This window comes from Lissotriton vulgaris, chromosome 2_1, assembly GCF_964263255.1.
Source record: "Lissotriton vulgaris chromosome 2_1, aLisVul1.2, whole genome shotgun sequence".
Classification (NCBI taxonomy): Eukaryota; Metazoa; Chordata; class Amphibia; order Caudata; family Salamandridae; genus Lissotriton; species Lissotriton vulgaris.
Genome location: NC_141687.1, coordinates 1,284,322,942 through 1,284,348,076, shown reverse-complemented (window position 1 = coordinate 1,284,348,076; position 25,135 = coordinate 1,284,322,942). Strand labels below are relative to the sequence as shown.

Sequence of the window (25,135 nt, the reverse complement as noted above, 5' to 3'; positions counted from 1 at the left end):
CAGACTGGCAATGAGCAGTGTGCACAGATGGGTTTCCATAGTGCGAAAGTAGAGTGCAACAGAGAGCGGTATAAGGTGGGGGTAGAGGGAAGGTGTACAGATATTGGAGGTAAGTGGCTAAAATATGGGGACGCGAGCTAGGGTTCATAATCTGAAGGTTACAGGAGGATCAGATTTTGCTTTAAGAGGAGGGACTTCATTTGCATTTTCAAGTTCAGAAGAGAGCATGTTTGCCTCATCTGGGAGGGGAGGGAGATCCAACTCCTTCAGGTATACCAAATGTTGTCATTTTCTTGTCTCGATACGGATAATGTTGCTACTGACAGGGTTTTGTTTCCCACTGGAAACCTTCATATTGCTTGGCAGATAAGATGGACTGCTCAAGTTTTTTCACTTTGCAACTGATGACTCAGGCTGGCAGAGCGAGACAATGGAGTTCTTCAGGGACGGTTGTGTTTCTCTTGAAATGTGATCTGCTTGTGTCCATTGCTAAGCTGCCCAGTGCGTTGAAACTTCTTTTTTCTTTAAAGGTACGTTGAGGCGTAGATGCGATTCTCAGATGTCCACAAGCAGGACATTGTCTGCATCGAAGTGAGACAAGAACCAGGGCTCAGAATACTCTTATCGAGTTTTCTGTAGTTAGAAGAGTCTTCATGCTGCACAGCACTATGAGTCTGTGTCAAGCAGCCCAAGAAAAGCGTATGGTGGCTGATTCGGCCACTTCCTGAAGAGTGCTAATCTGTTCAGGACACTGTATAAGGACTTCAGGAGTGTGGACTACAGTTTATACTTTTCTAATTGCATTGCAAGCAGTTCTCACAAACAATTCTCGAGAGCAGCTCAGCGAAGATGGTGTAAATCTAGCTATACAACAGAATCATCCCTTCACAAGAGCCTCAAGGTCTCTGTTGAAGGCAATCCACAGCACAGCATGGGACACACTAGAACACATAAGGGAGGTCTACCAATAGCAGACGCTACCCAAGGCATACGTCTCTTTAGTTGGGCTAGGGTTTAACATTGGAGGGGGCAGTACACCCTGGCAAGGCTGTACTCCACTTCGGGGTATCCTTACACCCTTTCCATATCTGACCACTACACTTTTGTTATTTTTTAGAGTCACAAAATATGACCTCTTGCATTAGCACTAAGTGCAACTACAGCAGGGATTTGAAGGGTATAACTACATAGATTTAAAGGACCATTCACTTGCAGTTAATAGTAACGTTTACAGCAACATATAAACATTCGTTGAGAAGTCACGGCCTACGTAAACAAGATTTATTTATTTACGATCAAACAAGTGTTTAAAGAAATAAACATACCTGTTTACAAATAATCAGTATGAAAAGTTGCAGCTCTCAAAACCTTCAATATGACAGCATGATTGAATCATCAACACCTAAAAGAGAAATAAGGAATTTCTGAACCGGGGGGTACACAACTCATCCTTTTCAGACCAGATGATAGTTGTTAAATGCTGTGCACAAACGAAAGCAATGCTTTTGATATTCCAGTATAGTATTCCCGCCAACCACAAAGTGATCTGGTGGATTCTCTTAAGGATTTCAGCCATTCACTTTGTGGTATGGTTATGGAAATTGCATTTCTCAGCTAATTGATGTCCAGGACCCACAATGTAATAAATAAATAAAAAAGTGAATGTTTAACTGGCTTTTGCAAAGCCGGTAGGCCTTGCCTTGCCTTTTGGACCTATTGGCTTTGCCAATGCAGTTTGCCAATTTAGCTTAAAATAGGCAAAATCGTTTTTTGCTGATGCTGTGCAGTGTTGGGTAAAAGAACATTAAAATGGTGAGGATGTAGCCGCATCCTTTTGTAGCCACACTTAAGCATGATGACGTTTGCCGTGGTTATCACCCATGAACATCTACGAACTGACGTGGGTGTCTTTTTAGGCCTAGCCTGTGCTGGGCATGCACTGCTGCAAGGCATGCAGTATTGGAGCATTCACTTGAAGCCACGCCCATTCTCCGCCCATATTTGTCATTGGCTTGTGTCATTGTCCTTCGTAAATGCTGGCTTCTGATTCGTAAAGAGGCTTTGTCTTCCTTTGTAACCTCCCATGAGGACTGGCCCTTTTACTACTGTTGTTACACCGTATGTCTTCTTTAGTCTGTAAACACTATTTTCTTTAATGAGTTTTTCTTACTGCAAGCACGACATGCGCTGCTTCAGCTGGTTTTGAAAGTAGCGGGCACACCGTGCTTTAACTTCAATAATGGTGGCCTGCTGACTGCTCAATATTATTTCTTCTCTCACAGCACTGCACCCGCTTATATATTATCAACACGGGTGCCTTGCTTTAATCACCCATAACGTCCACACTACCATCCCACGCAGCTCTTCAATAACTATTACTTTGCAATATTTTTTTTACAGTAGTTTTTTTACAGCATTAACAACAACACGGGCGCCACGCTTAATATTTTAGCAGGCGCCTGTTTTTATTAAAGTTTTTTTGTCAATTGCTGTTAATATGCATTCGTTTCTACCTACAATACTGACGCGGCATGTGCCACAGTGAAGTCTGCACCAATGGCTAACACTCGGAACCTCACCCTACTGCCCGGTGAGCTCCTGGCTACTTCTGGAATGTTCCCGCAGTGCGATTTGCGAACCTAGGCCTCCGCAGGCTGTAGTTGCAAAGCAAAGCCCAGTCAGTAGCCTGGCCTGCTTCTCTCTCATCCTACCAAAGATAGGGGCCCATGCCACCCCCGCAGCACAGTCTTCAACCCCCCCAGCCCTGGCCCACCGCCTCCGACCCCCTACTATCAGGATGCTTGTTAGACTACTGCTCTGTGGGCATAGGTGGCCATGGGTTCATCGCACCCAAATCAGTGTGTGTATTTGTTTCTTTCGTCCTGTGTCTCAGGCCTATAATGTGCCTTATTTAAAGGTCATGCTTCCCTCTGTTCCAACGGTAGTGCCTGTGATTTACGCATTGACGCATTTCAGAAGTGCAGAAGACTACACGTCTTAGTGTACCTGCTATGCTGTTGATCGTCCCGTGCCGGATGAAAGTATTCCCCTAAATCTCGTTTCTTTACAATATGCAAACATTTGGTGTTTGTGTGCGCGCTCCTAAATGTATTCACGGCTGTGACTGAAGGATCACAATTCTTGAAACCAGTTAGCACAAACTGTGATTGGCAAATGTGACTTCCCCATGTTATCCTGTAAGTTCATGGGACTGATTTAGAGGAACCTCATGACTTGTCCTCACCAAGCAGAGGGGGCTAAGGATTTTAGGGGCAGTCTCCTTCTGAATGCATGGTCGCCGGCTTTGTGTCCCCCCTCTCTCTCATATCATTACAAGCACAACTTGTGTCTGCTGGCTTGAGTCCACATGGCTAACCTTGGTCACCCTTCTTTTCTACAGTTCTTTAGAGATCCTACAGCAAAGTCCTCCTGCTCAAAAGCTGGGCAGGCAGTGCTATAATCAATTGATGTTTAGCAATAGGAAGTCTCCTGAGTCACTTGAAATGACACTTAATGGCTATGGCTATACAAACAATAAAAACAGATTGGAAGCCTCTAACCCCAAACATGCAGAACAGACCAATATCAAATTAAAAAAGTCTGTATGAAAAAAAATATCAGCATACATAGAACATTACAGCCTGTTCTTGAACTATCAGAATGGATTATGTCCAGGGGGTATTACTGAGTTATCATAGGTTGCAATGTGCAAGGATATCAACATAACTGTAGGTTATAATGAAGAAGCTACCCTCTTTCTACTGGATCGGTCTTAAGATTTGAGCATGGTTCAACATCCCCCTACTACAGACTTCAAAACTTAACAGTTCAAGGTAACTTCCTGAATTAGATGACTTCATTCCTTGCAGGCAGGATGCCCAATATATCATACCCATGCAAATCACAGATGAAGCCGAGTGTATTATTTACAGTGCAAACTACAGAAATGGACCTCTTGTCCTAGTACTCTGCAATCAAACCTCTTCCTCTTTACAGACCGTGGATCACACATCAGCGGAGCCTCCCTGTGCGTCCAGCATGCCACACTAGAACTTAATGCCTACCTAAAGAAGCATTTGCAAGGCAACAGGTCTTGCAAATGCGAGATTTTGAGCTACTGTCATTGTAAATGACAATGCCTTTTATTTATGTGCTTAAAAAAACACATAAATAAAACGCACTGTCATTTACAACACCAATAGTTCAAAGTTTCAAAAATACGATAAATATTGCATTGCAAATGCTTGCTTTGCTTATCTGAGAGGGATCAGTAATAAAAAAAAAGCAATTAAAGTTTTTAAAAAAACAATTATTTTTAACAGTGGCGAGAAGGCATCCGTTGCCTTGCCCTCCCCAAAAATGTTAAAAAAAAAAAAAATTATAATATTATATATATCGACCCACGCTCCCAAAGCACGCCGCACAAACAGCACCTTCGAGGAGAAAACGGACACTTCAATCCGGTCCAGTTGCAAAGTTTTCTTTCTTTTTTCAGTGAATTAGGAGTGCCACGATCTGACGCGTTTCGGCGAACTCAGTCTCCTTGCTCACCAGATGAAAGTGGTTGAAAATCACACACTATTTAAAATACAAACGACCAATGAAAAAAATCATCTCAGATTGCCATGCGACCATAATTGCCATCGAAAAAGGACTAGATATTCTTTTTGTATACAACACCAGGAGTGGAAGCAACGGAGAGTGGGCGAGGGAAGGGGATAAGAAAAGGCCTAGTGTAGAGAAGACGGGAAGGAAATAACAGCAGACAAGGGAGAGAGCAGCATGGAGCGTGGGGGAGCTTCTAGGGGGAGAAGCACATATGAGAGAGCAAAACAAGGCACAGGAGATATTAAAGGGGGAAAAGAAGGAGGAGTGCAGAAAAATACATGCACTCTCAAGGAATGTTTAACCAAAAAGAAAAAAAAATACTCACCTAAAAGTGAGCATTGTAAGGATACAAGCCAGCCAACCATAAAGATACGAAAGTGGCTATACTCCGAGGAGGGACAAACACAAGAAGAGGAAGGCAAGCCATTGAATACAAACTTAGCTGGTGATATTGTCAAAAAAATCACAAATGCTAAGTAATGGCAAGGCCTGTAAACTCACTGTAAATTCTTGGTAAGTGCACAATAGGTCTTTCACAATTAGGCGAGGGGCAAAAGGATTTCGTGAAATATACTAAGCCTGGGCAGTCTCAGTATGCATTGTTTTTAGGTTGAGCCAACAAGACGCTGTTGTTGAGAGAAATATTATGGCTTACCAAGATCAGAGGGGTTTGAAGCTTGACCATTGTTTACCATTGGTTTACTTCCCTGTCACCGATTTGCCTGCGTCTTATTAGAATCTCAGCTTATCAATCTTATTTGTCCATCCCAAGAGCATTGCCTCTTTAAAATCTCTTTGCATGACTGGCATCTCTGCTTCCACTGCTACCTCCTAAAGCACTACTTTTTAGGTCTCGCCTGGCGGTAGCAGCGCGCATGCGTTGCCCTCGCCATGCAAGTGCCTTGTGCAATCGATTCAGCCAAAGCTCGTACAGATGGACAAAGATGGCTGCTCTCCCCATTCAGCCAAGGTAAACATGCACGCGTACGTGCACGCGTATGTACGGACAGTGAACAGTCCGACGCCATCTTTTTTTGCTGGTGCTAATAGCTTTGTATTGTCATGCCAACCAAGCTGCAAAGCTAAAGGCGCCCGCGGTGCAGCTTAACTCTCTTGCGCGCAGTCTCCGAGCCCTCATCATTGTATTAAAATTAGGCCGTCGCCAGCACTTCAGTAGCTTAACTCTATTGCGTGCAGGCTTCGGGCCTCATCATTATATTAAAATTCCGCCGTCGCCAGTCGCGGGTCTCCACTCCGTGTGTCCTTGGTGCAGCGTGCTCCTCTGGTCAGGTCTCTGCCCTTTCTACTCTTCCGAAGGCTCTGTCCCAGGTAGGGCTCTCTGCCCAGTACTCTCTCTCTCTCCCCACGGTCTCTCGCTGCTCGGAGTTTGAGCGCCATGAAACTCTCTGCTCTGCCCTTGGTCTCTGAATGCTCGCGGACGCTCTCCGCCCTCCCTTGCTGGCTCTCTTGGGCTCGCGGACACTCTCTGCCCTCCTATGCTGGCTCTCTCTGGCTCACAGACACTCTCCGCCCTCCCGTGCTGGCTCTCGGGCAAGGAGCCATCCCCACAACCTGCAGGAAGCAGAGGGCAAAATGTATGATCAAAGCCAGCTGGGTCCAGGGGCTCAGCTGTCATCCCGCAGCTATGCGAGTCATTACATCACTGGGAGGCAACTCAGTGTGCTGGGACACCGTGGCCAAGGGGGGGCTGAGAGGGCAGGGCAGACACAGGGCTGGGGTCACGAGCAGGAGGCAGGCAGGGTGAACGGGGCACCGGCAGCACCCAGGCAGGGGGTGTAGGAAGGTGAATATCTGACTATATGGTTACCCCAACTTTTTGCCTTGTGTATTACTGGTTTTCGACTTAGTTGGCTTGGGATCCTGCTATTCAGGGCCCCAGGCTATCTGCTCTCTCTATAAAACGGACTCCATGTACTTTAGGTACATACCAAATTGGATATTGGGTCACCTCTGTGAGCCCCTGTATAGTGTACAATAGGTACCCAGGGCATATGTGCATCCAAGGCCTACCAGGGGCTGAAACATGTATTATGCCACCCCTGGCTGATCACTCAGCTTGGGTAAGGTGGTGCAATCACCCCTTACTTAGTTATAGTATACCTATATCTACCCACATATATAGTCACATATACACCTATAAGTCACTCCTATGGTAGGCCTCGACAATCCTGGAGACAGAGTGCTTGGTTTTATGTGAGAGGGTGCCCTAACATGAGCTGAGCCCCTCTGCAGCTTTCCGAACTATGTCCTTGTAGCTGTTCTATGATATAGCCATACCATACACTCTTAAGTGCATTATAATCCTCGCGGTTAATGCTAACTTTGGTTTGGCTTTATCAAAACATGTTGTGTAAGATGTCAAACACTTTGGAATACTACCCCCCCCCCCGCCAATTCTGGTGGCGGTGGTAGCATTCCACCCTTCTAGAGGGAAAAGACATTTATGTTACTGCTTTACCCGGTTAAAGTTAAACAGAGCCTCAGCATCACGAAATGGATGCTGCTGCCACAGACACGAGTCTGACCTCCTGCAGCTGGGGTAAACTGTAGCAAGGGAGGCCGGGAAAATAGGTTTCCTGTCGAGGGAGGTGCTAGCACCTCCCCAGACAGCCTGTAGTGGATTGGGGCAGGGTGGGTTGAATGGAAAGATGCTTTTCCAGACACTGCCTGGGGCACACAAGGTGCTCCATGCATAGCCCGGTTCAAACCAGTTGCTGGGGCACTCCAGGCCCGCTCTGGCGCGAAACTGGACAAAGAGAAAGGGGTGTAACCACCCCCTTCCCAGGTCCACCCATAGGCAGGACCTAGCAGGTAATCCAGCCCCTAAATCAGTATAAAGTTAGGAGCTGTGTCTAGAGACATTAGATTATCCTGGAACGAAACTCTGAAACAAAACTCTTTGACCTTCGACATTCTATACCGACTAGAAGACTGAAGACATCTCCCTTGTGGTCAATGAGGGACCACCCGGTGCAAACAGGCACCACCAGTAACTTGCCGGTCTGCTTTGGCGACGCTCCCGACGGATCCTGAAGACTCAGCTACTCAGGAACTGGACTCTCAGACTTCTCTGACTCCAACCCACATCCACAGCAAAGCTGAGACCCGTGGCGGACACGAAAGACGTGGGACCGGACACCCTGGACATCCTGCATTTTGCTAACTGCATTGACTCCTGAGGTAACTCGCAGTTGTGCATTGGTGTAGGAGAGTAGGGTCTGCTATCCTATGGTCACCCCAATTTTTGCTTTTTGCTTCACTGGTTTTCAACTTGATGTGGCTGTGGGCCTGCTAATCAGACCCACAGCCTGCTGTTCTCTCTCTAAATTCACAGACATGTACTATAGGAACATAACCAAATTGGTACTGGACACCTTGTCAGCCCCTATACAGTGTACCATAGGTGCCAAGGGCATAGGTGCATCCAAGGCCTACCAGGGGCTGCAGCATAGCTTTTGCCACCCCTGGCTGGTTCTTAAATTGACACAACTGGCTGATCACTCAGCTGGGGAAAGTTGGTGTAATCACCTCTTGCTTAGATGTAGTATACCTATATCTAAACCTATATCTGGACACATATAAACCTATAAGTCACTCCTATGGCAGGCCTTATCAATCCTGGAGGCAGAGTGCTTGGTTTAACGTGAGATGGTGCTCGAGCATGAGCTGAGCCTGTCTGCAGCTGTCGGGAACAACTCCCTAAGCTGTTCCAGGATAATGCCATACCATATACTCTTAAGTGCATTATAATCCATCGCGGTTATGTGCTACCTTTGGTTTGGTTTTATCAAAACATGTCGTGTTAGGGGTCATACGATTTGGAATACTATCCCCTCGACAGTCCTGTCGACGGGGATAGCATTCCACCCTTCTAGAGGGACAAGACATGTTACTTTACTGAAACGCGGTTAATCCTAACCAGAGCCTCAGCATCACAAAATGGATACTGCTGCCACCGACACAAGTCTGACCTCCTGCTGCTGACCGAAACTTGGCAGAGGAGGCCTGGACAAAGGGTTTCCTGTCGCAGGGAGGTGCTACACCACCCCAGACAGGAGATAGTGTATTGGGGCAGGGAGGGCTGAATGAAATCAGACAGTGCCTGGGGCGCACAAGGCTTCCCCTTGCATAATCCGGTCAAACCGGTTCTGGGGCACACCAGCCCCAGTCCCAGCGCGACCCTGGACAAAGGGAAAGGCGTGTAACCACCCCCTTCCTGGGTCCCACCCATAGGAGGGACCTAGCAGGTAATCCAGCCCCCTAGATTGGTATAAAAATGGGAGCAGTGCCAACGCACTCAGATTATCCTGACTGAAACTTATGAAATGAAACTCTGGACCCTTCGACATCCTACTTGACGTAGAAGACTGAAGAACCTCCCTTGTGTTCAAGGAGTGACCACCTTGTGCAAACAGGCACCATCCAGCACCTCGATGTTTGCTTTGTTGCAGTTCCCGCCGGAACTCGAGCGACAGAGTTCGACAAGACCCAGCGTGCCTGCCTTCTAACAGCCCGATCCACAGTCCCTGCAGAGCTGAGACCCGTGGAGGCGACCTGAAGCGTGGGGCCCGCCATCTTGGAAAGACCACGAGGCGCTGACCGTGCAGCATCCGAGGCCCCCTCGAAGCTGTGCACTGGGGTTTGAGAAGCCCCAGCCCTGAGCCACTCTTGCACCGAAGCTCACCCCTCTACACTCACCAAGTGCTGCGTGGGGCCCTTCTGCATCTTTTGGCTCAACTCGTTGGTCCGGTCTCTTGCCCGTTGGCTTGAGGCCCCTGTGCCGACGAACCTTGAAACCTAAATTGTGAGTCTGGTTGCTCCAGACTTGCCCTCGCTCCACTGAAAAGGAGCACCCGCTCGGACCCTCCTGGTCCGAGTGTTAAGCGATCTTCGAATCCTGCGTGGGTTGCGCTTGCCAAGAGTTGTTTGCTCCAATCCGGAAGCCGACACCGAGAGCCTGCGTGGGACAGCTCGTGATCCACTCCTGGACGCCCCGGTGACCCAGAGTCCACGTGGCAGCGGAGACAAGCCTCCCGTCAACGACCTGATTGCGCCCAACATTGCCTGGTTCCTTCCTGGTTCCACCCTGGTCACTGCTGAGTGACCCAGACTCTGTCCCCTCTGCTTTCAGATCATCTATATCTTCGATCCACCCTTGGATCACACCGGACACTTCTCTTCACGACGCCTGCAGCATCTTCATCCTCAGGCACCATCAACCTGCGTGACAAAACCAGACACTACTTCGCACCTGTGCACCCGCTTCCTGTGGGTGAGGTAACTCAGCAACGCCGGTGCTCCTGTACTGGTATACACCTCTAGTATATGTGTCTAAAGTTTCATCCTTCTAGGTTAAGCGGAAGTCTCCTTTTGCAGTAACTTTATAACTTTTACGCACCATTGACTTTGCATTGGTGCATGTGTGTGCTTTAAGCGCTGCACCCGAATCCCGCGGGCTTTTCCCGACTTCAGCATTGCTAGTCCTGACTGCTCCCAGCGATTACCTAGGCCCTAGGCCTAACCACTGTTCGATTGGTAACTCTTATACCACTTTTTTAATATATGGTTTGCGTGGCCCCTGGGCCTCATCCATAATTGTGCAACTTTTATATGTTTAACTGTGCTTTTTTTTTTTAAACGCTTGTGCCTCTGCACTCATAAAGAGTACAGAGGATTATTATAGTAATAAATACACATATTTTTTTAATATATAACTTGTGTGGTGTCCTTTCATTTGATATTACAGGATTGTGATTGGTAAAACAGCTTGCTTAACACGACCTTTTGAGTTAAGCCTTTAAGGCGGCTTAGTCCATGCTACCCTTAGGATAGCTTGTCTAAAAGGTTGACTTACAACCATAAGGGATTGTTTGGACTGATACAAGGTGCCCCCAGAATTAGAGACATCATATATCAGGCCAACTTCTCACAATTGGAGTACGAGAAGTCCCAGACCTGAGCGCCATTTGCACCGAAGCTCAGCCCTCCACACTCCACGAGTGCCACATGGGGCCCGCTCTTGCATTTCAGTTCAACGCGTCTTCCCAGTTGCTAGCCCGTTGGCTAGTGAGCCATCTGAAGACGAACCTTTGAAACTAAACTGCTTTCCTGGTTGCTCCAGCTTCCCTACAAAGGAGAAGCTCCCCAGACCTTGCTGGTCTGACTTGAAGCCAATCTTCACTTCCTGCGTGAATTGCGTTTGTCAAGGCTTGTTGGGTCCAATCCGGATACCGACACCGCAGTCAACTAGATCCTTCGTGGGACAGCTGGAATACAGCTCCTGGTCGTCGTGGACACCTCCTGGTCCTCGTGGCTGCAGAGACACGTTTCACCTCTTCACCTGATTGCATCACGACATCGCTTTGTTCCTTCCTGGTCACTGGCTAGTGACCCAGACTTTGCCCCCTCTGCTTTCAGGTTCTCAGTTCCTTGATCCACCTGGACACTCTTCCTTTGGTCGCCTGCAGCACTTCTTTTGCAGATCTCCATTGAAAGCATCAATGAAACCCGACACGAAAAGACACCTATACACCCGGCTTCCCTGGGTGAGGTAACTCGAGTACTAAGGTGCTCCCGTGGGTATGGACTCTCCAAGTGTCCTAGTTTAAAGGGGTTTAGTCGTAGTCCATCCGGAAGTGCCCTGAAACAGTAACATTGTAACTTCTTCGTTCTCCATTATAAGTCAATGGTAACTTGTGACTGTGTTCCCACACTGCACGCGTCTCCCATGGGTCTCCTACTTCCTAACATTTGGTTGGTCAGTGTAGCCCCAGCGATTCCCTAGGCCCTAGGCCTATTCACTATTCCTGAAGTGGTTCTTATACCACTTACTTAGTATATGGTTTGTGAGGCCCCTAGGGCGAAACTGTATTTGTGCAACTTATCGTATGCTAATTGAGTAACTTGTGATGTACTTCAATCTCTGACCTCATATAGAGTGCAGAGGGATTGTGTTAGAAATAAATACATATATAATTGATATATATCTTGTGTGGTGTCCTTTCATTTGGTATTCAAGGGATTATAATTGGTAAAACAGCTTGCTTTACATGCTCTCTGAAGTTTTAGCCTAAGACTGCTGGTCCATGCTACCACTAGGATAGCTTGTCTACAAGGTTGACTTTACAACCACCATCAATAAAGGTCGTTTAGACTGGTGCAAGGTGCCCACTAGAATAGTGGACATCATATGTCAGGCTAACTTCTCACAGGGGGCAGGGTATCAATAGCACTCAGGCAGAGGGCGGGGTTCACAAACAACACAGAGTGGGGCACCAACAATACTCAGGTGGGTGCCGGGCACCAACAGCACTCAGGCAGTTGGTGGAGTATCAACAGCATTCAGACAGGGGGGTGGGGCACCAGCAGTACTGGCAAAGATGGAATACAAAAAAGTAACAAAGAGTAACAAGCATTAAAAATGCAATAGGTCTCGCCTTTTATTAAATTAAAGCCATTTGCTTTGATATACAATACCATTAGCAAAGCAAATGGTTTTAACTTAATCAAAGGCCAGACATATTGCATTTTCAATGCTTGTTTCTATTGTGTTGAGGACTCCATGAGTGTGCACGCATTTTCAAGAAGTCTCCCTCATGCACATCTCTCCCTCTGCGCTCTGTTGCCAGTCTGATTCATCTCCGCTGCTGTCCCTCTTGCACTCCCCTCTGTGCTTCTCCTCACGGTCTCCCACCACCCATGCTGCCCTTCAAACAGGTGCTGCTTGTTATCTTCTGGTGGCCCAGTCGTTGTGAGAGGTTTCATTGAGAGACGCAGTCATCTTCTTTAACATCGCCTCTCTTCTAGCTCATTTCTATTTCTATCCAGCACTGCTTGATACGCAGTTCAGTTCTCTTAAAAATGGAGGTAAAGATGTCCAAGACTCCTACCGGGCCTATGCTTTCCTTCTTTCTTGCCTCTCCATTGTGCCCACTTTCCATGTTTGCAAGGATGGGTGGTGTTCAGTGCTGACCCTAAATGAGGGAATATTTGGGGGATGGTTGTGATTCCCGGGATAAGTGCTGGAGTCTTTTCATTTGGGGTTATTTTGATGAGTTGGGGGGTGGGGGTTGCAGTTCTTATAACTCTTCCATTACTTGGGCTGTCTCCCAGTTACCAGACACAGATTTGAATGTGACCAATTGATGCTAGATCACTGAAGTCCACCTCTAAAGCATTCTATTTGCCAGCAGTTCCGTAATTTTAATTTGTCCCCTTGTCAAAGGGAGAACATCTGCAGGCTTCTGGGCAAGTTTGTTTGCAGGCGTGGATGAGGCACTGGGTCACTTAATACTTTGAGCTTCTTAACCCTCTTGTATGATTTAACTGTTGACACTTTGCTCCCTTAAAAGCATTTATTTGCATCAATGAACAGTTGAGGAAGCCTCAACAAAAAAGGGGAATAAAATGGAAGTAAGATACTTTGGAGATAGGAGGGGTTGGATTGGATACCCAGCTAATCAGTATTGGAAGGGCAGGCAAATAAGTACAGCTAGGAGAATACAGTGGGTTTCAAACCACCGGACATGCTTCTCACACGTTACGTGCCCCATAACAGCTGGCTTTGTGCCACTGGCCAAAAGAGCTTTCTTAATCATCGATCGCCCCTAAAACCCCTAAAAAATCTCCCGCACTCCAAGACAGAAATGGCAATAGGGTGAAGGAAATAGTTTGTTGTAAAATAGTTTAAATTACTCGAAAGACCATATTTAGCTTGATAGCATTTGAGGTGTATTGTGTCAAGTGCCTCTTCCACCAGACCTCTCTTTCCTTTCTCTCCATCTCTCCCCTTTTCTATATATTCTACTGACCACTGGAATATCACACTTCTGTATATGATAGAGACTTCTAGCTACAGATTACTTACCAAAGAATCATTTCCAGGAGTCAGACTCTTTCCGTAAATTATTTGTGAGCAGTGACCCAGCTCGCCAGTAGAGGGCGTCGTCAGCACCCTGAAACTAACGTATGTGGTGCCTTTATAGATGCCACCCCAGTGAGCTGACATCAGTTCTTTTCTTTCCGCGCCAGTCAGTGCAGATCTGGGGATGAGTTGCACACACTTTTCGACTGACCTTTTGTCAAAGATTTTTGAGATATTGTCTCTTGGTGTGGCAGGACCTCCACAAGGAAGGCTAGTTTTAAGCCCTGTGCAGGCTGTCACCGGCAGAGGTCGGTGATGGATTAACACCCCGTCTGCCTCTGGTATCTCAAGTGCGATCACTGGGACAATACCTGTGTAGAGTGTCCCACCATGCAGCCCAAGGCCGGAAGCGAGTGGTTCCTCAAGTTCCTTGCCGCTCTACGTGCGATGCAGCAATGGTCTCAATCCCTGTCGAGAGTTAGGTCCTGGGATCAGTCGCAGAGCCATTGATCTTCACTGTAGTCTAAGTCATATGGGCATTTGGGCAAGTCCCACAAAAAAAGAAAAAAATAGAAAAAGTCGAAGAAGTCTTTGACGCCACCTTGTCTGTTGTAGTCTTCTGACGAGACGAGGGAGCGTTAGTATTAAACGCCTGGCTACATGGTTGAGCCTGCACCTGGGCCATTTTCACGCCTTCCCGAGTTTCCTGGAATCGGAGCGACTCCGGTCCGGACTTTTATGAGGACAAATGGTGTGAGGATTTGGCATATGTCAGCGGACTGGACACCTCCCCAGATACTGGCTTAGCCTCTCCTCCTGGCTAAGCAGGAGGGAGCCTCATTTGCAATGGTGGTGAGAAGGGGGGCCGAGGTCCTGGACATTACACTACCCTCTGTGGCTGTCAAGACGAACGTCTTGATGGAGGTGCTAGAACCAGGAGTCACCCCATACAAACAACTTCTCCTTTTTAACAAAGCTTTCAGGGATGTCCTACTCATGTTTAGTCCAAGCCCAGAACAAAAACACCTGTGAAGAGGACAATATCCCTTTGCCATCGCCCCACCCTAGGAGACCACGAACATCCACACCCATCACCACACACCAGAGAGCTTGGTGATCCAAGCCTCCATTTCCAAAAGAAATCCTGACGCATTCCCTACCACTCCACCAGACAGGGAATCCAAGAAGCAGGACACCTTAAGCAAGAATATGTTTTCTTCCACCAGCCTGGCACTACGGATGGGGAGCACGGCACGCCTTTTGGGTGGATACTCCCACTCACTCTGGGACCTTGTTGCACAGGTTCTGGTTTTGGTCTCTGAGCAGGCCAGAGTCATATTCTCCCAAGCTATTGCTGATGGGAGGGACGCATCAAACTTTGACATTCGCTGTGGACTGGATACGACCGACTCACTGGCCAGAGCAGTTTCATCGTCAGTGGCCCTTTGGCGCCATGCCTGCTTGAGAACCCCTGGCTTTTCAGGGGATGTCCAGGTCTTGCTCATGGACATGCCTTTGATAGCTCCAGTCTCTTCAAAAGCAAGGCAGACTCAGCGCCAGAGCGCTTCAAGGACAGCAGAGCTACTGCCAGGTCTTCAGGCTTTTCCATGGCACCTCGCCAACTCCAGTCCGCCTTTTGCTCCTTTTATGGCTTCCAGCTGCTACCCACCCAGCCTTCAAACCCCGCAAGCTTCCCAGCCCGTGGGTGGCATAAGACGCTGCACCCACAGGACCGGTGGGTCAGCTACCCGGAGGTCAGACCAGTACATTACTCCCCCGGCAGCCGCAGCTTCTAAGCCTCTTTAGTTTCCCCTCCGAACATCATGGGCACCCAGTGGAAGGTGCGATACTCCATTACCTGCACCACTGTGGTTGATAAAATTCACCCACCGGGTCCTCCAGATTTTCCGAAGGGGATACTCGATCCCCTTCGTGCCTACCCCTCAATCCCCGTCACCTATTTGCAGCAGCCTGACGGAAGGCCATATCTCCTTATCTAGCCAGAAAGTGGTGCCTCTCTGAGCCAAGGGAGCTATAGGAGGGACCTGGCACCAGAAGTAAGTTGTGGTTGCAAATCCCACAACTATCTTCTCCCCAAGGACGAATCCTAGTCCTATCCTAGGCTTACGCCCTCTCAATTTCTTACTGAAGGGGAAATTCTAAATGCTCATGCTCGCTTAAGTCCTGTCTGAATTGGACCTCAGAGAATGGATGGTAGCATTGGGCGTGCAGGGCGCATACTTCCACGTCCTGCGAGACCACAGGTGTAGGAAAGTGGCTCTATATATAGTGGACCAAAGTAAGGTGCAGTGTGTATAGAGTCCCCAGAGGTTTGGCAGAGGCTAAAGTTAGATATAACCTTACTCTCTAAAGTAGTAGCTTGGTCGAGCAGTAAGGCAGTATCAGAGGACAGTGTAAAGCATTTGTTGTACACACCCTGTGAGCAAATGGTCTCACACACTCAAGAACTTAACTCTAGGCCAATGGTTTTTTATCAAAAGATATAGTTGTTTTATTTTAGAACCAGCAAGGTATCAACATATACTTTCTCAGGATGAGCTGCTTTAGTTAAATACTTTTCAAATAGGCAATAGACTTTTTGAATGCAATAGTTACAGTTTGTTGCAATAGGCAACTTAATTTCAGACACAATGCAACATTGAGCTCAATGGGAATTTCTGGTTAAATGCAATTAGTTACTTTGAAGATTATTTTTCTAACCACAGGACTGGATCTTAGATTCAGTCCTGGGACATGAGAAGTAAACAGTTAAGTAAAAGCGTTAGTTACATTAGTGATTTTTAAGGAATATTATTGTATTTTAAAAATTGACACAAACTTTTTCAGCTGGAATTACCAATGTTATCCTATGGAAGGAAATTCAATTTGCAGGTAAGGTAGGTGCTCGTTATTTTTGTAATCCAGTACTGGACTCCTAGGTTCAGCACTGGCCCCTCTATCTAAAACAGGTAAGTAATTAAGTTTTGGTTGTTGGTACCATTTTTAAGGAATATTTGTAGTTTGCAAAAATCGACACTTGAAAGAAATTTCACAGAAAAACAGTCAATGGTTTCCTACGGAAGAAAATTCAAGTTACTGGTAAGTACGGTTAAAATTACTTTTCAGGGTTTGTGCTGGGCTAAAAGGTGCAGCACTGAGGTCTCTCCTGATAACGGGTGAGTAAATCAGAATTAGTTGTTTGGCTGATTTTAGGTGAATATTTTAAAGTTCCAAAACTCAACACTTAGAAGAATTTCCAAGTGAAACCAGTCAATGTTAGCCTATGGAAGAAAAGTGAGTTATTGGCTTTTAGGTGTGTGCTCGACTGGCAGAGTTAAGGTTCTGGGCATAGACTCAGGGGTCTGTCAGGGTCAGGTAAGTACAGTTGGTACACCCTCAGAGGCACAGGGCAGCCGGGTGCAGAGGTCGTTAGGCCCAATGTTATCCAATGAGAGGCAGGGGGCCTTCGGTTGGTGGCAGCTGGCTAGCAGGCCAAGCGGCTGTGGGAGCTGGGCTCATGGTCACTTGCTCAGGGCAAATGGGGAAGTGGGATAGGACACAGGTTGCACTGTCAGGGGCATTCGGGCGGCTGGGTGCAGGCTGCTTTTGAGCCGTCAGGCGCTCAATCTTATCCAATGGAGATCTTGAAAAGGGAACAAAGGCTGCAGGCCCGGGGACGGTGGATCTTCTGGAGCGACCAACACTTCGAGGGGTAAGTTGGGATCTTGGAGGGTAGGTAGGCACCCCAGAGTTGGGCACAGGAGGCCAGTGGGCGCCGGGTGCAGGGGTGTCTTTGGACATCGGGAAATCTACCCTCTGCTGGTCGGGGTAGGAGGGGTCCCTGGTTCTGAGTCTGCAGGCATCGTCTGGGTCGTCGAGGAGGGTCCTTGGGCACTGGATTTCAGGTCAGAATCGCCGGGGGGACGTTCTCAGGGTCTTTGTCTACTTGGGCACAGGCCGGATTTGGCGGGTGCAGAGTGGGCTGGATTTGCGGTTCCTGGCTGGCACCAGTGGTATTACTGTTTGAACAGAGCCACTGCTCGTGGGAGTCCCAGTCTCTAAGAAGGTCAAGGCATGCAGGTCCTCCGGGGTTCTCGAGGTTGCTGTCCGCAGGAGACGCCAGGATTTTAGCAGGAGCAGGTTCAAGGATCAACAGGCCTGTAGGGCTGGGGCCAAGTCAGTTGGTGTCGTCCTCTTGTTAGCAGCTGCACGGAAGGTCTTCTTCTTGGTCTTCTTTCTTGTATCAAAATCAGGATCTCAGGAAGGAAGGTTCAGGGTGCCCCTAAATACTACATTTAGAGGCGTTACAGGTAGGGGAAGGGCAGGGACCAATAGGTCCCTGTCCTGGGGTGAGTACACCCCCTATCCTGCTCCTCTCCTGTGGGAGGGGGGCAGGTCCTATCTCTTAATTGGACAGGGCTCCCCATCTTCAAGATGGCGGGTGCCCGGAGTTGTGCTTCACCTCGCCTCTCAACCCTGAGGGGTGGAGTTGGCACAGGCTGGCACACCCTCTTCCCTAGCGTAGGTTTTCCTGACAGTCTTCCCACCAGAGTGGGGGTCAGAACTGGTGGGGGCCAGTTGCTGAGTATAGCAAGTGGTCTGGAGAAGCTCACAAAGGTGGTATGCCTTTGAAGCTTCCCCTTGCCCATCCAGGGCGGAGGAGGCCTAGCACCTCACACGGGATGTGCATTGTTGCAGGCCCAGCAGAGCGGGGGCTCTCCAGCAACATGTCCGCTGTGTGGCAGCATAGGCAGCCTCTTAGACCAGACGTGGATTGTAGGTTAGGTTTCATGGGGCATCTCTAAGATGCCCTCTGTAGTGCGTTTTACATTAAATCCCACACTGGCATCAGTGTGGGTTTAATGTGCTGAGAAGTTTGATATCAAACGTGTCAGTCTTCAATGTAGCCATTATGGTGCTGTGGAATTTGTAATGACAACTTCCCAGCACCATATACTGTTAATGGCATCACTGCATTTACAGTGCCCAGGAATGGACCTGGGTACTGTAGGGGCACAGGGCTCCTGCATCTGTGCCCACACCATTGGCATGGGCAACCAGCTAGATGGGTGACTGAGGTATGCCAGGGCAGTGGGTGTGTGGGCATGGCACACAGGGATCTGCGCCATGTCGAGAGTTTGGTTAGTTCTGCACCAGGCTACTCAGTCTGCAAAGGCAGTGTGTGGGTGTCAGGGTGCAGGGCCCCTAAGGGTGGCACAATAAGTGCTGCAGCCTTTAGGGGTCTTCTCTGGTCACAAGGCCCTGGGTACCTACGGTACCATTTACCAGGGGCTGACAGGTGACCAGAGATGCAAATTGGGGTTCAGCTTCAATACAGTTTTTGGGAAGGAACACCGGCCCTGGGTACCTGATTGGCAGGAGCCCAGGGCACACTCAGTCAAAGCACATCAGCAATTCAGCAAAAGTGGGGGCATACCAATGCAAGAAAGATGGCACTTTCTCACAACATGTGTTATCTGCAGGTTCAATGTAGGTCACGAGCACTTTCAGTTCACTGTGATCGCCTTTGGCCTCACCAGTGCCCTACGGGGGTTCACCAAGGTGAAGGCAGCTCATCTGCAGACATCAGGGGTGCAAATTTTCCCCTATCTCGATAAATGGCTGATGAAGGTGGATTCGCCCCAGGCAGAGGCCTCCCACCTTCAGAATACGGCAGACTTCCTGCACTCGCTGAATTTCACTATCAATGTGCCAAAATCACACCTGATCTCTTCTCAAAAGATCTCTTTCATCGGGGCGGTTCTGGACACAGGGCAGTTTTGGGCTTATCCTCCCGAACTGCAAGTCCAGGATATTCAGACTACGATACCAATGTTTCAGCCTCTATCCTGGATTTCAGTAAGACTAACTTAGGATGCTGGGCCTCATGCATCCTGGGTCCCGAATTTGGTACTTATTTTTCTGATGTGCGCTCTCTTTGAGCCACTTCATACCTACCCTCTTAGGTTCTCACCATCAAGTCAGCCTTTCAGGTGGCAATTACATCTGTCCGGAGGGCCAGTGAACTGCATATACGGTTATCTCAGCCTCAATATGTGTCTTTCTTCTCAGACAAGCTGGTCCTTGTGGCTGAAGTGTCCTTCTTCCCAAAGATAGTCTCCCTGTTCCACGAAGGCCAGACCATCTCTTTGCCTACACAGTACGCTCCTCCTCATCCCTCTACAGAAGAGGAGAGACTCCATCGGCTGGACTCAGAAAGAGGGTTATCGTTCTACCTTGACCATAGAAACCCGTTCCAGACGGACGATCAACACGTTGTGTGATATGTCAGGGCCATGAAAGTTAAGGCAGTGCAGAAAAAAACCATCTCCCGATGGACCAAAATTTGCATAAACATCTGCTACACATTGGCCAAGAAGTAGCCTTGGAAGGGCTTAGGTGCTCATTCCACCAGAGCAAAGGCTGCGACCACTGTCTTAACACACAGAGTTCTGGTCCTAGACATCTGCCAAGCAACGTGGGTTTTGCTGCACACATTCACTAATTTTTGTGCCTTCAAAGACTCTTTGGACCAAGGTTCCGAGGGAGATTGCTTAACTGTGTGCCTCAAAGTCTGGGGGGCCAACTGCTGTCCGGCGAGGTCGATCCAAGAATGATAGCTCCTCGCTGCCTCATCCAGGTCCGTAGGGATGGACTGACTGGAATGTTTAAGTATCTTACTTAGTTCTTCTCCCCCAACCTTATGTCATTGTCAAAAGCGAAGTGAATTTTTTGATACCTTAATATGCCTTTTAGATGGCAAAGTGATATCCAACATTATAGCCTTAAGGTCCGACCAAATAATTGGCAGAACTCTGTTACAGCACAGATTAGGGTGATCAGAGAAGACCCCGTTGAGGCAATGTCCAGCTGAGTGTGTAGCCTCATTGACCAACTGAGTAAGTCCTGCACTGGCCAGTTGGTTTAAAATGGCTGCAGTGTCTGAATCAGCGATATTATCAAGGTGAAAATTGAAGTCACTTAGAATTGTAAAGTTAAATTATTTTGCCTTAAGCTCCAGAAGTTGGCCTAAAGAGTTTAAAAAGTACACTCTCTGTAAATCTAGTAACGTTCTAAGAAGGCATCAGGCCGAATCGAAGAACCTGGAGTCGGGTACGACTTCAGTCGATTTGAAGACAGACGCCAAAATCTGATGTGTACGAGTGCAGAGAAGCCGCGTACTCTTGGTATTGTGTTCCGGTATGGACTACGATACCAGGAGGGCGCGGCTTTCGATTCAGCCTGATGCCTTCCTAGAACATTACTAGATTTACAGAGAGTGTATATCTCATCATCTACAAACTGAAGATTTCTTCACCCATCAACTATACTTAAAGATACATGACATTGTGATCCCCAGTTACGTTACACTTGGTGTGGAGGTCACTTCCCTGTTGATTTTCCACTTACGGTCACGGGCCCGGCTGGGTCGGACGTATCACCAGCTATGCGACCTTCTGGTTCTGATACAGCCACATATAGCCCTGAGGATTCGCAATAGCGATGAAACACATGTCGGCTGGCTGTCTTACACAATAAAGGACTCCATCGGACTACTCTCCCACTGGAGTTTCCTATAATTTTCTGTCGCTCTGTTTTGTGTACATGACTTTTTAAATGTTACATAACTTGTTATTTACTGTTTATGAGTGCATTGGGTAACCCCGCAATTCCTGTAGTTGGTAGTTCACTCTACTAATTGTTGAGTGGTTCAAAGGGCTCTCCACTCGCCCAGGTGCAACACCTACACATAGCGAACAAGTATCCAGTGCGTTTACATAGGGCAGTGCACCCTTTTGCGTTTCTGACATTAAGCCTTTCGGGATCCTTCTCTTTTGAAATGTATCTCTCTGGCCCCATTGGGCTGATTTTCATGCTCTCTGACTCGTTTTTAGGTCTCACCTGAGCAGAGTCGCATGCGTGACTCTGCAAGACATTTAGTAAGGGCGGTAAACTTTGGAACACACGCTCGTGCGTGTGCTTTCGTTTTCTTCACCCGCTATTGGCCTTTGCCTGCGTCTTTCTAAGAAAGACAGCACGCAATTGGCCAAAGGCGGGTGCAAGCCCCGCCTTCTCTCTGCCCTAGCCTAGGGTCCACGGGAGCGATCGCGGCTTTCCTCCCTCGTCTTGGCTCATTGAGCACAGCGTGCACTTTCAGCTCCAAACAAGGTTGCTTTCACTTTCGTGTACCGTGCTAGTTTTATTTATTTATTCTTTTCTTTGTGAGCCACTCTCACTGCAGGAACTACGTTTTTTTTTTACCTCCACCACCACATCCACCACCACCACCACCACGTCCACCGCCAACACCACGTCCACCGCCAACACCACGTCCACCGCCACCATGTCCACCACCACGTCCTCCACCACATCCACATCCAACAATTCCACCACAACCACATCCACCACCATAACCACGTCCACCAACACGTCCACCACCAGCACGTCCACCACCACCACGTCCACCACCACCACGTCCACCACCACCACGTCCACCACCACCACCACGTCCACCACCACCACCACGTCCACGTCCACCACCACCACGTCCACGTCCACCACCACATCCACATCCAACAATTCCACCACCACCACATCCACCACCACGTCCACCACAACCACTACCACGTCCTCCACCACCATGTCCTCCTTTACCACATTCACGTCCACATCCGCCACCACCACCACGTCCGCCACCACCACCACGTCCGCCGCCACCACCACGTCCGCCGCCACCACCACGTCCGCCGCCACCACCACGTCCGCCGCCACCACCACCACCACGTCCGCCGCCACCACCACGTCCGCCGCCACCACCACGTCCGCCGCCACGTCTGCTGCCGCCACGTCTGCCGCTGCCACCACATCTGCCGCCACCGCCTCGTCCGCCGCCACCACCACCACCACGCCCGCCACATCCACCACCACCACAACCACATCCACCACCACAACCACATCCACATGTCCATCACCACGTCCATCACCACCACGTTCAACCACCACCACGTTCAACCACCACCACGTTCAACCACCACCACGTTCAACCACCACCACGTTCAACCACCACCACGTCCAACCACCAACACGTCCAACCACCAACACGTCCACCACCAACACGTCCACCACCAACACGTCCACCACCAACACGTCCATCACCACATCTACCACGTCCACCACCAACACGTCCAATACCAACACGTCCGCCACCACATCCACCATCACCACGTCCACCACCACCACGTCCACCACCACCACGTCCACCACCACCACGTCCACCACCACCACGTCCACCACCACCACGTCCACCACCACCATGTCCACCACCACCACCACGTCCACCACCACCACCACGTCCACCACCACCACGTCCACCACCACGACGTCCACCAACACGTCCACCACCACCACCACGTCCACCACCACGTCCATCACCACGTCCACCACCAACACGTCCACCACCAACACGTCCACCACCAACACGTCCACCACCAACATGTCCACCACCAACACGTCCACCACCAACACGTCCACCACCAACACGTCCACCACCAACACATCCACCACCAACACGTCCACCACCAACACGTCCACCACCAACACGTCCACCACCAACACGTCCACCACCAACATGTCCACCACCAACACGTCCACCACCAACACGTCCACCACCAACACGTCCACCACCAACACATCCACCACCAACACGTCGTCCACCAACACGTCGTCCACCAACACTTCCACCACCAACACTTCCACCACCAACACTTCCACCACCAACACTTCCACCACCAACACTTCCACCACCAACACTTCCACAACCACCACCACGTCCACAACCACCACCACGTCCACAACCACCACCACGTCCACAACCACCACCACGTCCACAACCACCACCACGTCCACAACCACCACCACGTCCACAACCACCACCACGTCCACAACCACCACCACGTCCACAACCACCACCACGTCCACAACCACCACCACGTCCACAACCACCACCACGTCCACAACCACCACCACATCCACAACCACCACCACGTCCACAACCACAACCACCACCACCACCACCAACACCACCACGTCCACCACTACCACCCGTGACAGGTAAAGTGTCACTGGAGGGCAGGGGTAATAGGAGTGTCAACCCCGGCTGTACATGGGACATTTAAGGATGCATTGGGTGCGAGAAGAATGGAATAGAGGCTAGAAGTATTACACCAGGCCCAAGATACATTTTGAAGAGGCACAATGTCACAGGGGCTACTGTAAAAGCACTCGCAGCATCTCTACCTCACAGTGACATACCTGCACGAGCCACTCACTCAAAACAAGCAGTGGCATAGCCAAAAGGTCTCGCCTTTGGGACCTTATAAGTGTTTAGCCATGCAACACTTGATGTTACTAAACACTTCTAAGGTCCCAAACGCGAGACCTATTGGCTATGCCATTGCTTGTTCTACTAGTGGCCAGGCCTAGTCACCAGGAGCAGTTTTATCAAGTCTTCAAAGGAAGCAGACATTTCTAGCTCCCTGTGCCAGTTTTCTTCACTGCCTTGTTCCTAGCGCCCCAATCCTGCTGATGTGGGGAGGGGGTCTTGCACAGCCCCTCGGTTACCAGCCAGAACAATGCAACCCTGTCTCACACCCCAGGTCCTGGAGCCTCTTGGCTATCTTGAAAGGCATATGTGAGGGGGCAGTGGTGTCCAGGCCTTCCCCCTCCACCCCAACTGATCCTCAGGGAAGGGAGCCAGAGCAACTGGACCTGGAGAGAGGCCAGAGCAACTGGACCCAGAGTGACCTATTCTCAGCTGGTGTCAATGTCCTAAGTCCATCCTTATAGGGCATCAGAAGGCTTTTCCTTGAAGCTGTAGATCCTTTCTGTTAAGGTCGCCTCCTAGTCTCAGGGCCTTCTCCACTGTCTCTTCATTGAGCAGGGGTTTTCAAGTAGGGAGGGATAATGCATTGGGGTGAAGCACCACTTGCCAATTCTGCAATGCCACATCATCCCTCCACCCCGTCCCAATCCTCCTGCACAACATTCGGGGACAATCGAAAATAGTGACTTCAAGTTTTCATTGGTAAAAGCCTCTCTGAGGGCCTTGGCTCACATCACTGCCTGATTCCTTCCCATCAAAACATCAAAGGGGAGTCCCTACCAGAGGTCTGGCCTTCCTCCTTTGTTCTAATAGGCCTTGGCAATCTTAGTCCATGTGCAATGCGACATGCTAATTATCTGATGCAGATTCCCTCACCCACTCCTTCCTTCCCCAGAAATTGAGTCAATCACTGTTTATCGCTCCTTGTGTGGGGAGACCTTTGTTCACTCAGCTCGAGAGCAGAGTTATTAATTTGGCCCACTAAAAAGGACAAGGGCCTGGAATCAGATTATGAGCTGAGCTGCAGAAATATGATAAATCGTAAAGATCTATTAGATGTGGATGTGTATAACTGGGAACTGCAAACTCAAGCTCTGCATGCAGGTTTTACTCCAGTTTCGCACCTCGCTGTACTTTGCCTAAGTGGCCTACAAAGTGCAGTGAGGTTGAATTTGAGAGTAGAACTCTCATATATTTATATAATACATTGAAAACACCAAAGGTTTCCCAGTAAGCGCTACAGACCTACTCTGTGAATTCTA

At 49.0% G+C, this 25,135-nt stretch overlaps 1 protein-coding gene across 4 annotated transcripts in view; it reads right to left on the bottom strand.

Annotated features, from left to right (window-relative positions):
• The window catches only part of PCSK7 (proprotein convertase subtilisin/kexin type 7), a 305,529-nt gene that overhangs the window by 262,543 nt on the left and 17,851 nt on the right, over positions 1-25,135 (bottom strand). For all 4 annotated transcript variants that reach the window (XM_086957038.1, XM_086957041.1, XM_086957037.1 and 1 more), the window contains exon 2: positions 1,326-1,402. The gene's annotated coding sequence lies outside the window, so the exon portion shown is untranslated. The remainder of the gene's footprint in view (positions 1-1,325; positions 1,403-25,135) is intronic.